The 12,973-nt window shown below is 38.6% G+C and overlaps 1 long non-coding RNA gene and 1 other non-coding gene across 3 annotated transcripts; one reads left to right on the top strand and one right to left on the bottom strand.

Annotated features, from left to right (window-relative positions):
- Positions 1–249: 249 nt before the first annotated feature.
- On the bottom strand, positions 250–358 carry LOC141636797 (small nucleolar RNA R71). Its single transcript, XR_012541382.1, has one exon. It is a non-coding gene; the product is annotated as a small nucleolar RNA R71 (small nucleolar RNA).
- A 9,665-nt stretch (positions 359–10,023) lies between these two features.
- LOC141634340 (uncharacterized) lies at positions 10,024–12,186 on the top strand. Of its 2 annotated transcripts, XR_012539063.1 has the most exons (4): positions 10,024–10,212; positions 10,372–10,498; positions 11,662–11,733; positions 11,935–12,186. It is a non-coding gene; the product is annotated as an uncharacterized LOC141634340 (long non-coding RNA). The 2 variants fall into 2 exon arrangements; XR_012539064.1 differs by lacking the exon at positions 11,662–11,733 and having other exon boundaries at positions 10,025–10,212.
- The last annotated feature ends 787 nt before the right edge of the window (positions 12,187–12,973 follow it).

Here is a 12,973-nt window from a genome sequence, read left to right as displayed (position 1 = left end):
CAGTTTGCTGGTCTACCGGACGAGGATCCTTTGAAGCATATGGAAATTTTCACGGACTCATCATTGCTCCATACCATGTACCGGCTGGGGTGACCCAAGATGAAGTAAAGGAGATGATGTTCTTATACTCCTTGAAGGATTCTGCGCGAGATTTGTACCGCTACCTTGATAGGGTAGCAGCTAGAGTCACAGATTGGACATCTCTAGCATTAGCTTTCTACAAAAAATACTTCCCACTCGCAAAGACTGATGCCTTGAGGAGCAAAATTACAAATTTCCAGCAAGGACCTGATGAGGAATTTTGTGAAGCATGGGGACGTTTCAAGAGTTTGGTTCGGTCTGTTCCTCACCACGGTTTCCAGCAGTGGTACCTTTGCAACTTATTCTACAATTCTTTATATGATGACTACAAGGTTATCCTGGATGCAGCTGCGAATGGTAGGTTCCAAAATAATACTGGTCAGAATAAAGGTTGGAACACTATTGAGGAGATGGCAGTCCATAGAGCTGAGTTTGGGAGTTCACGTGTTAACTCGCGAAAGCCAAGTGATGAAATGAGTGCCGTTGCGACACTCATAGCTTCTTTTACAGCCCGGCTCGAAAAGCTCGAGACTTCTAAGGTTTCTGAGAGAGAAATTGAAATTCTTGTTCATAACTCAGATGGGACCGCGGAGTTGAGAGAAATAATCAGAGCTCTTTTGGTTCAAGTCACGAAAATAGAAGAAGCTGGGATTGAATCTGCAAAGAATTTTGCAAAGCAGTTAGAGATTTTAGCGGCTAACCAAGTCGCCAATTCTTCAAGCAAATGTGAGGCTCCTATCGAGACACTTAATGCAATTCACCTCCGCAGTGGTCTCTCATATGACGGTCCTGATAAATCAAGAAAAGGCTCGGAAAATGCTGAAAAGTCAGACTTAAATTCGGTGCGAAACGAGCTTTCTTGCCCAAGATTACCCGTCGATCGACCAACAACATCAGTCGATCGACCAGAATCTCTGATGAAAAAGTTTCTGACCAGAAACTAATTGAACCCAGCGCATGTGGTCGATCGACCAACAATATCAGTCGATCGACCGAAGTTCCTGACGAAGGAGTTTCTTACCAGAAACTGTTCGAACCCAGTGTATTTGGTTGATCGACCGAGCCCAATGGTCGATCGACTGGGTCTCCAGCGCAGGACGCAAATCCGTCAATTAATTTGCATGATTCTATAGTTATTGATGATTTGACGGTGGTTTTAAATTTACGGAAGCCGAAGGTTGCTGATCCTACGACCAGTGTTGCAGTCTCGTATCCGGAGCGTTTAAAGAATACTAAGTTGGAGCGCAAGTTTGGTAAGTTTTTGGAGATGGTCAAGAATCTTGAGGTAACCATTCCTTTCACTGATCTAATTACCCAGGTACCCTCCTACGCTAAATTTATGAAAGACATTTTGAATCGTAAGAGAAATTTTCATGATGATGGTGGTGTTGCTTTTGTGGAAGAATGTAATGCTCTTTCGCAAATTAACATGCCAGTTAAATTAAAGGACCCGGGTAGCTTTTCAATTCCTTGCACTATAGGTAACCACGAAATTGGAAAGGCCCTTTGTGATTTAGGGGCCAGTGTCAGTTTCATGCCATATTCTGTTTGCGAAAAGCTAAATATTGGTAGACTTAAGGTGACCGATATTACCCTTCAGATGGCAAATAGATCGACTCAGAGACCTTTAGGAGTCTTAGAGGATGTACCCGTTCAAGTGGGTAAGTTTTTTATTCCTGTCGATTTCGTTGTTTTGGACATTGTAGAGGACAGTCAGATACCTATTATTTTTGGTAGACCATTTTTACATATAGCTGGGGCTGTAATAGATATCAAACGCGGAATCATAACGTTAGAGGTAGGGGATGACACAATTGAGTTCAGTCTTGCTCGTAAGGCGACTGAACCTGCTGATGATGATACGTGTTATTCCGTTGATATTGTTGAGCAGGTGGTTAATTGTAAATCGGGAGGGAATCCTTAGCCAAGGATCCCCTAGCGATCTAACCCGTTTAGATGAGTGTGCGGATAATACAAATGGAGAATCTTTGAGGAGCTAGATGTTTTGGTAGCCTCAATGGAAAGCTACGACCTCACAGAGGAAGAAGATGAGATGCTCATAAGCCTGGCCAACGAAAATTTGGGAAACACTTGCTATACCATTGAAGCTGATTTTGCCTATGCTGTAGAGGTAAAGGTGCCAGAGCGTAAGCCACTTCCTACTAATCTTAAGTATGTTTTTCTAGATGATACGGAGCAGTACCCAGCTATTGTTAGTGCCAAGCTTAATGATGACCAGCTTTCTGCTTTGATGTGTGTGCTTAAGGAAAACAGGAAAGCTTTAGGTTATTCTTTGGATGATATTAAGGGCATCAACCCTGATATTTGTATGCACAGGATAGAGCTGGAAGAAGGCCACAAGCCTTACAGACAGGGTCAATGCAACTTGAACCCGAAGATGCAGGAAGTTGTTATGGCCGAGGTGATGAAACTACTCGATGCAGGTATTATTTATACAGTTGGCAACTCCAAGTGGGTTAGCCCAGTTCAGGTAGTTCCGAAGAAAGGAGGGACTACCGTGGTTAAAAATGAGAAAAATGAATTAATACCAACGCGAGTTGTGACAGGGTGGCGGATGTGCATTGATTATAGACAGTTGAATGCCGCCACCAAGAAAGACCACTTCCCCCTCCCTTTTGTTGACCAAATGACTGAAAGACTTGCTTCTAACAAATTTTTCTGTTTCCTAGACGGATATTCAGGGTTCTTTCAGATCCCTATTCATCCGGATGATCAGAGTAAGACCACTTTTACCTGTCCACGGTGTTTTTGCATACCGCACGCCTTTCGGATTGTGTAACGCCCCAGCTACCTTTCAGAGGTGCATGATGGGGATTTTTTCTGATTATATAGAGAACATTATGGAGGTATTTATGGATGATTTCTCAAATTATGGTAATGACTTTGATCGTTGTTTAGCTAATCTTGATAAAGTCATGCAGCGTTGTATTGATGTTAATCTTGTTTTAAACTGGGAAAAATGTCAGTTCATGATCAATGAGGGAGTTGTATTAGGGCATCTGATTTCTGATAAGGGTATACATGTTGATATGGCAAAAGTGCAGGTGATTGAGCAACTGCCTCCTCCCGTGAATGTTAAAGGAGTGAGGAGTTTCCTTGGTCACGCTTGTTTTTATCGGCGTTTCATTAAGGATTTTTCAAAAATTGCTAAACCACTTACACAATTGCTCCTTAAGGATGCTGTCTTTGAGTTTACTGATGAGTGCCTTTTAGCTTTTAACAGGTTAAAGGAGGCTCTATTTTCTACGCCAATCATTCAGCCACCTGATTGGGACCTCCAATTCGAGATTATGTGTGATGCCAGCGATTATGCGATTGGTGCAGTTTTGGGACAGCGGAAAAATAAAGTTTTGAATGCCATATATTATGCAAGACGAACTCTGGATGAGGCTCAAGTCAATTATTACACCACTGAGAAGGAGTTTGTAGCTGTAGTTTTTGCCTTAGATAAATTTCGGTCTTATTTGTTAGGTTCTAAGGTTATTGTTTATACTGACCATGCAGCGTTGAAGACTCTCTTTCTTAAGAAGGATGCGAAGCCGAGGCTTTTGAGGTGGATACTCCTTTTGCAGGAGTTTGATTTGGAGATCAAAGATAAGAAAGGTGCAGAGAATGTGGTGGCTGACCATTTATCTCGTCTACAGCTGACAGAAGGGGAGGATTCGTTACCCATTAATGATTCTTTTCCTGATGAGAGTCTGTTAACTATTACTAATTCGGGGTCTTATCCACCTCCGTGGTTTGCTGATTACGCTAATTTTGCTGTGACAGGTAAGATACCACCCGAGCTTTCATGGCAGCAGAAGAAGCGGTTCGCTTATGATGCTAGACAATACTTTTGGGATGATCCTTATGATTTCAAGGAATGCGCAGACGGTCTTATCCGGAGATGTGTGCCTCAATGGGAGGTGAAGGTTATCCTAGAAGCTTGCCACTCTTCTGCCTATGGTGGTCACCATGGTCCATCCGGGACTGTGGCTAAGGTACTCCAATCTGGTTTCTATTGGCCAACTTTGCATGCAGATGGTCACAATTTTGTTGCTGAGTGTGATGCTTGTCAAAGATCGGGGAATATTTCAAAGAGACATGAGATGCCACAGGTAGGCATTCTAGAGGTTGAGATTTTTGATGTCTGGGGCATTGATTATCAAGGACCTTTTCCGAGCAGTCAAGGTAATAAATATATCCTCGTAGCTGTAGATTATGTGTCCAAATGGTTAGAAGCTATCGCTACTTCCCATTGTGATGCAAAAGCCGTGATTAAGCTATTTAATTTTCCCTCGTTTTGGTATCCCTAGGGTTGTCATCAGCGATGGTGGAATGCATTTTAAAGAGAAACAACTTAGTGCTTTATTGACTAAATTCGGTGTCCAAATCGTAGAGGTTTGGGTATCATCCCCAAACTAGTGGTCAAGTTGAAATTTCTAACCGAGAATTGAAAGAAGTTTTAGCTAAAGTTGTTTCTAAATCACGGAAAGATTGGAGTCTTAAGTTAGATGGTGTCTTATGGGCTTATAGGACCGCGTTTAAAACGCCAATTGGGATGTCACCATTCCGATTGATTTATGGTAAGACATGTCATTTACCTGTTGAGTTGGAGCGTAAGTCTTGGTGGGCTATTTGTGATTTGAATTTGGATCCTAACCTCTCTCGTGAGAAACGTATGACACAGCTAAATGAGCTGGAGGAATTTAGGTTGCTGGCCTATGATAATGCTAGGATCTACAAAGAGAAAACAAAGCGCTGGCACGACAAGAGAATCATTAAGCGCGAGTTCCATATTGGCGATAAGGTACTTCTTTTTAATGCTCGTATCCGTTTATTTCCTGGTAAGCTGAAATCCAGGTGGACTGGCTTTGGTGTTATTGGAGAATTGTGAGTTCTACGCTCATGATAGTTGAGCATTGGTGTTATTTTTGGTAAGTGGAAGTAAGAAGTGGATTTGCTTATAATTTGGTTTAGTGGTTATTAGCTCGGCCTAACCCCTCTTTCCCAAATTCATTTTAGCCTCTTTTTACCTCTAGCCTCACAATCCCAATTTGCCTCGGCGTGTGTCATGGTCATTAAATGGTTGGAATGCATATGCACGGCTGTAGAGACTTTATTCATGTTAGATTGCAGGCATGTTCTTATGGGTCGTAGATAGGTGAGAGTCTTATTTTTATAACTCTTCTGTCTTGCACAATATATCTTACCTTGTACTTAAATGAGCGAATGAGCGACCCGTGAGAGTCCGATATATACGAGTCTTGCAAGGTCGAAGGTTTTGCAAATTCTTTAACATGTTCAACTCGTTTGCACTTGACAAGATACTTGGATGTTAACAGCCGCATTAAATTGGTTGGGTATGATGGTTTGTATTAGCTCTGAGCATGAAATCCGTTCCATTAGAGGTTTTTAGTCAGGTCATGGTGCTTGCTTGGGGACAAGCAAGGTTTGGTTTGGGGAGATTTGATACGTGCATATTCTATACACTTTATTTGCAGTTTTGGCACGTATTTCTATGCGTATTTGTTAGCTTAAAGCTACTATTTCTCCCGAAACGGTTTACTTTGGAATTTCTATGATTTATTGTAGGAATGTGTGGAAGTGAGCTAAATGAAGCTTAAATCCTCCTCCGGAAGCAACTTTATGGAAACTTGGAAGATGGGAGTTCGGACCTGTTCACCTCGGGATGCGTGCATGGAGTGAAGAGGCTGATTGGAAGAGAAAAGGAAGTTACTGCACAGCGTAGTTGGTCGATCGACCAACACCTTCAGTCTATCGACCGTGGAAGTTCAGCAGAAGAAACAGCACTGTACTGGTTAGTCGATCGACCGTGCCACTTGGTCGATCGACCAGGCCGCGAAGCTGTGGTTTATTTTATGCTTTAGTATTTTGAAAGCCCACTTTTAATTAACTTTTTGGGGAACGTTTATCAGTAGAAGGCAACAATAATTTAGGTCATGCTTTTTATTATTCAACAACTGAAGTTTTAGATCTAGTTTTTGGAGACACGAAGTGGAGGCAGAGATTCGAATTAATTGTTGTTCTTCAATTTCCTTAGTAAGCTTTAATTTAATTTCAATCTTCTTTTATTCTCGTCTTTTAATTCTTGTTGTGACCAATTTATATTCAAGTAATTCAGTTTTAATCCTCTATTTTAATTTCAATTCAATCATGTCAATTTCATTCTATGTCTTTAATTTTGCAATTGTTATAGTCTTAATCATGCATAGCTAATTATCTTGATTGGGAACTAGGTGAGCCATGGCGTAAAGTAGGGTCGATTTTATTAGTATGATTTCTTCCGTATCGATCTTATTTCCTTTTGATAAACCCGTTTTGCTAGATTGAAAGATTAGTAGGTTAGGTTTTCATTAGTTTTGGAATTTCCTTTGAGCGAAAGCTTTGAGAAATTCTAGGGAATTAGAAGACCGTAAGGTTAAAGTTGAGCATTGATCGAAAGGCTTGCTCATATTTCCTGAGACCGTATTACAGGACCTCTGCTACCTTTTTGACCTGACCTTAGCCATGGTGAACCGAAGTTCCTGATCTCCCTTTTATCTTATTTGAGAAATTTCTTATTTTGCCAATTAGCTTCTAGAATCAAACAAATTCAAAACCCCCATTTAATTGTTACTTCAATAGATTAAAAATAGCAAATAGAATTGATCTTGTCTCTCTGTGGTTCGACCCTTACTATCACTAGCTATAGTTTTAGTTCGGATTTATAAATTTAATTTTGATACAAAACGACGGTATCATGTACCTACACAAAGCCTACCACTGGTGCGATGGAAGGTAGCATGAGCGGGTAATCCTAATCCCAGTTTTTACTTTCTGATGTCTATTCCAAACTAAAATCCTTTCTCGATTTAGGTGGTTACCATGTTGCAGGTGTTATGTGAGCTTTATTGTGATGGATTCCTTTGAGGTTCAGGGCCTGGGAAAAAAGATGGAATAGGTTGTGCTGTGCGCTACAAGGTTGCCACCACAGGCGAGGAGTGGCTTCCTGTTGTTGCCATTGATCTACGTTGGCGACTTTGTATGTGAACACCTGTCATAGATTCCGAAAGGAATCCTCTACGCAATCACATTATTCTGTTGTCGGAGGATACTGGTAGGGAATTTACTTTTTGAAAGACGGTCTCATATGTTAGACTAACCCAAATACTTTTGTAGAATTCTTTTGAGTATATTGTTGATGGGTTTGTAATACATGTGAGACCGTGTCATATATATGTTTTTGGGTAGAACTTGCGGAGTATATGTGTTTCGCTTATTGATAATGTGGGTGGTTTGGTGTAGATGTTTCGGCTATATCTGAGATTAAGCAGGGTCTTGAAGAGTACCTGCCTGTTCTGTTTGGATTGACTATTAAAGGTCTGAGATTTAGTCTATTTTCTTAGTCTGAAATCCTGAACTTTTACCAATTTTTAGATTTTCCCGTGTAAAGAGAGACACTTGGGAGTTTTGGATTTTGACGGTTTTTGTACCTATGTCATGAATACCATCCCTCACTGACAATTCTGCGTTATTTTTCGTTGTTATAAATTGAATGTGTCTTGATGTTTTCAGAGTGCGGTGCAATAGAGGCAGTACAGTTCAAATGGAGAACTATCGATGGTAAACAGGAAAGTCTGAAAGATAAATGGTCGAAAATTTTGATAACTTGAGTAATTTCTGTTGTTTGGTAGCATAAACTAAGCCCTTTGTTGTATATCTTCTGAAATTACGATTTTTTGTTTTTGCTTAAACAGGAGATCTGTGTGTCGAATTCATGGTTTGAAGTACTGTCAGTGGCTTACATGCTGGGTGTTCTGACATTAGTGGAAGCCAACACGATGTTGGTCCCTAAGCATTATACTAATTCTTGTAACGTCGTTTGGATATCCGTGTTTTTGACGGAAAAAAGTAAATAAAAAAGAGTTCATTTTTTGCCTGATCATTGCTGTCTCAGAATGCAGAGGAGTTCCAACAGGTAAATTTTTTGCCCGAGGAGTTCATCTATGTTTTTTGGGGACTTATGTAACCCAACCTATTGTTTCGACATTGTTTACTACTGCCATTATTTATGTTTGTTCATTACTTAACAGAATCAGATGATTTGGGGCTTGGGTGCGGTAGTTGTATATGGATCTAATCGGTTATTGGTTAACTTTTAAATTCAGTGTTTTAGAATATTTTAGTTTGGCTTACTTTGGCTGATGATTACTCTTTAATTCAGTGTTTTGCAGGTTTTACTTCTGGGAAAAATAACTTGTATGACGGTCTCATTCTCTTTGCTTCTTCTGATGATGGTAAGCTTGGTAGCTCTTTTGATCTTTTGCTTGTGTAAGGGTTTTTTGTTTTTAAAATGTAGGGCAGTTATAAGAGTAGTGTCTGTAAACGAGTAGTCATTAGCCAGGTTGCGGGAACCTTGAAAATCGAAGCAGCTTTGGCAGGGCTCCGCTTTTAGCTCTCTCCGAGTCTGGTTATGGTAGGCATGGTAGCTCTTTTGATATATTTATGCGATTGGGATTGCTGTTTTAGTTCGGGAGTTTCATGTCAGGTGTTCAGTTGATCCATTTCTACGCCACTGGTATTATTGGATTACAGGGTTTTTAACCAATCATTTAACTACTTTTCACTTCATGTCAGGACTTCGTCAAACGGGACTGTAGCTACGGCCATTCAATTTCTCTTGCATAGGTATCATCTACATGTCCCTTTTTTATTTAGATGGCACCATGGCAGCTTGAAATTAACTTTATATTTATGAGCATGCCACTTAACTTTATTTATGAGTTTTGACTGAACAACATTGCAAAGAAAATTACGAGCTCACACAAGTTTAGGTCACATGAAAAAAGTACTAAGATTGTAATAATCAACTTAATTAACTCTCTAAATTATGATATTGTGCAATGAATTAGAATCATTAGGTCTTGAGAAATTAGTTTGATTAATTAAGGTGGCTTTTTAGGTCATAAAAAAATTTTTAGAGTACTGTATGGTTTACGTGGTCTGCCTAGCGGTTTATTCTGCTGGATGATGTTTAATTTGTTTGTTTTTTTGTCAGGGTGATTCCTGTGTGAGATAGCGGTTGGTCGAAAGTTGATGGTAAGTGCTCCCTCTTAAAAGAGTTATGACTTTATTGGGGTTAGTTTGATTTAATGGCGGTAAGTCGACAGTTGATGGTAAGTTCTCCTGATTGAACTGGTTCTAGGGTTTGATTGTGGGTTGTTGTTTTTCGGATAACTGAGTCACATCAGTGTGTTTGTCTGAGGTATTTCTTTTTTTGGGTAGAATTGGCGTTTATTGGGATTTTGCGTTTAATTGCCATTTCTTTTAGCTTTTACTTGGACGTGGATATGTTAATACTTCGAAGTATCTCATGAGGCCATATATACCACTATACCAGTATAATTCGCTCTCTTTAGTTTTTCATATCCTTGATTCTCCCCGTACCAAAATTCCGGACCTTGTAGGTGTATTGAGGTCACTATTCTACAATTCAGGCTTTCTGACAGGATTTCATAAAAAAAACAAAATCGACGGTGTGATGGAACTCAAAATGAGGGGTAAACCACTTCTCTTATCTTGTCTTTGTTTGTTGGACACTTATTGTCACGATAGAGTTTCAGAATTTCCTCTCTTCTCTTTCATTACCCTTTAAAAAAGAGGACTTGGGAAACTGTAGATAGGTGATAAAGATGGCGACTATATAGTGAGAAATGACAAATTATGTCGGTCTTTCTTATTCTTTTGTATATTCTTGGTTAAAAGATTCAGCTAGGTCAGTGTGTTATCTCACCTTACGGGCTGTCTTGTGATTGAGTGCAATTGTCGGAGGTGACCCTACTACAAAACCCTTGATATATTGACGCTTTCATGTTGGCGCTCTCTCAAGGCGTCATAGAGAAATTAGTGTACCCGGTCGGTTGTCAAGAGTCCAATTGGGCCTATTTATCTCAAAACCCTACCTAAGCAGTTGAAAAAATTCATTTCACTTGCCGGTTTATCTCTCCACTCTCTTAGAAGTTTAAACTTTAAACTGCCTTCATCTAAATCTCCTAAATCTCAATTTTTTCAATGAGAAAGCACAAGTTGATAACTCGATCTCGAGCTGAAATACTTCATATTTAGGTTTTCATCTACCTTTCTTGGGGCCAGGTATTTTATTTTCTCCATTCAATTTTTTTCCCTGTATGAATCTCTTTTTCCAGAAGTTAAGCTTTCTTGTCTAAAATTCAATTTATGTGATAATTCATATTTATTGTTGTTAATTTTCTCACGTTATATTAGGTTCATGCTCGTATGTGAGTAAGTTAGGGATTTGCTTCATAATAAGGATTATTTAAGCGATAATTGAATTCCAACACTGACGCTCTGTGCCACAATGTCTTTCAATGGAATTGGTTGCCCCTACCAGGTAATTTGTGTTTAATTGTAATTTTATCACTTAATTTTAACCTTGAGTTTCCTTTGTTTTGACTTTCAAATTGTTAATCTTTTGTTAAGGCGTTGACATTATAATTATTTTTACTGTACTATACAATTCCGTCTTAGTCAATTGTTCACCTTTTGTCTCATGCTGAAATGTTTCACTTTTCTCTCTATAATACAACCTTGCTTACTTGGGCTAACATTGTCGCCCCCACATATAGATAATTATTTTCTGATGTCATTTGGCTTTCTTATTCTCGTTTGACACTTGAGATGTCATTGTTCATGTTATTGTGATGATGTCATTGGAATGAGTTAATAAGTAGAAAATGTCAGTTGATTCATTTGCCTAAGAACAAATTCGAGCGAGATTAGTTGTAAGATATTTATCCAAAAGACAAGGCCTTGATAAAATTGGTTTATGTTACTTTTACCTCCGTCTCATTTATTTGTTTACCTTTTCTATTCTTTGCGGGAGGTATTTTAATGAAAGGTATACAAATGATTGGGGACGAGGGAGTCATTTGTATCCTTAAAAATCAAAAGTATAGATAACTTGTTTGGTGGTATATTTTGTCATTATTGTCTATGATGTACCAATGATTGTTTTTATTCCACATAAATTGTTCAAATAGTTGCATAAAACTAAAACTTATAGCATTAGCCAAGTTTGGGTGATGTTGTTAATGGCACAAAGGATTTATGATGATATATTTTCAAATTGTATTTACGGATTTGACACATTAGGAAGACTCATTGGTAACTTGATATTTTGGCTATGTTGTTAATGGCACAAAGGACTTATAGCATATGAACCGGTAAAAGTTATCATCATTTGTAGATGATGCACCTTGTTGCTTCTTTCATCTAAATTCGGTAAGATCAAATAGATCATTGAGAGTGTGAGAAATACGCTATGTTTAAACCTGTTTGAAAGCTCCCTTGTTAATGACCACTCTTGTTGATTTTCAGTTTCGAGTAACCCTACTACAAAACTCCATATTTAGGCATTTTTGCTCAATCACTTGTTATTGCTGGATAGTTTTGAAGTCCTTAAATCAACATTTCAGACATTAATAGGGTGATCTAGGAATGATAATTTCGATTTTGTGATTTTAATCTTTGACAATCTGATATGCTTATTAACAGGTGTGTTAAAGATGTCATTAATATCCATTATCCATGGGGATAGTTTGTATGGGCTACCCTACACAATAAGAGGTACAGACTACCTATAACTACGATTTTTTTTTTACACCATTGCTTCATTTTTTTCTTGTCGTTCCCCCTGCGTTAAGTATACTAACTTCTTGTGCTGTTCAGCTTTCTATATTTTAATTCTCATTTATCAACTTCTTTGATTCACCAAGTTTTGCGACGATGAAGGATAATTAATATTAATTTTTTTTCTATCTTTAATAGGTTCGCAAACATATTTGGTAGATCAGTTAGCTAGAAGAAATATGAGTGGAAGAAAAATATTAGATGCGAAGGAAACTTCTCATGGTTATATAGCCAGCAGTATTGTAGATTACTAGACTAGATGAACTTTTTGTGTGGACTTGTATCTCATTTAATTTGCAAAACCCCTTTGGTATCCAGTATTTTAGAGTACACTTATATTTGTAAGTACTCCTACAAGATTTTGAATGCAGAATTTCAGCATTTTTCCAATGAGTTGTAATCTAATTACCACTTTCGTGCTTCCAAACTCTAAAGTATGGTTCATTCTCAATTTTTTTATTTTTTCTGGGAGGCAAAAGGAAAAAATGAACTCAAAACACTAATTCCTTCCAAAAGATTGGATGTATATGTTTGTAAATGGAAAATATTTGAGAATGCACGAAAGCGTCTATAGTAAATTGCTGATGCACAAAAGTGCCAAAATTGAACCTCTTTGTATTAAATACACCCAAAAAAAAAGTGAACCCAAAAACTGGCGATTCAGAAAAGCTAGTTGTTAAATTTACAACCACTAATTATTACTACGTCTTTGCAATTAGCTTTGAAAATTTGGTTGAATTACCAGGCCTCATATCTTCTAGCCATCAATGAACTTCAACAGGGCTTAGTCTTACAATGAACAGCCCAATTTTACCCCCAAAAAAAAGGAACAGCCCAATGATACAATAGCGCACGCTGAATTAAAACGGCAGCTTAATTCCCACTTTGCTCCTATGTGATCTGATAACTCTTGCCTTGAGAGACAAATACCAATATCTATAACCAAGCAAGACCTTTACTACTCATATATAAATATATAGTTCCCCTGGTAGGACGACAATGGTACTCCCAAGACTCAGTCCTAGTCTAAATCTGGCAAGACTCTCGGGGCAGAACGGTCCCCGATTCGACATGCGGCAGAACAGTCCGCATCCAAGACTCGATCGACAGAACGGAAGTCGAGAACACACAATCGGCAGAACAGTCCGAGAGAGGCGGAAAATATGAGCTAAATCCA

The sequence above is a fragment of the Silene latifolia genome, chromosome Y (genome assembly GCF_048544455.1).
Source record: "Silene latifolia isolate original U9 population chromosome Y, ASM4854445v1, whole genome shotgun sequence".
NCBI classification, from domain to species: domain Eukaryota; kingdom Viridiplantae; phylum Streptophyta; class Magnoliopsida; order Caryophyllales; family Caryophyllaceae; genus Silene; species Silene latifolia.
Note: the sequence above shows the minus strand (reverse complement) of the source record. Positions and strands in the feature narration are given on the sequence as shown.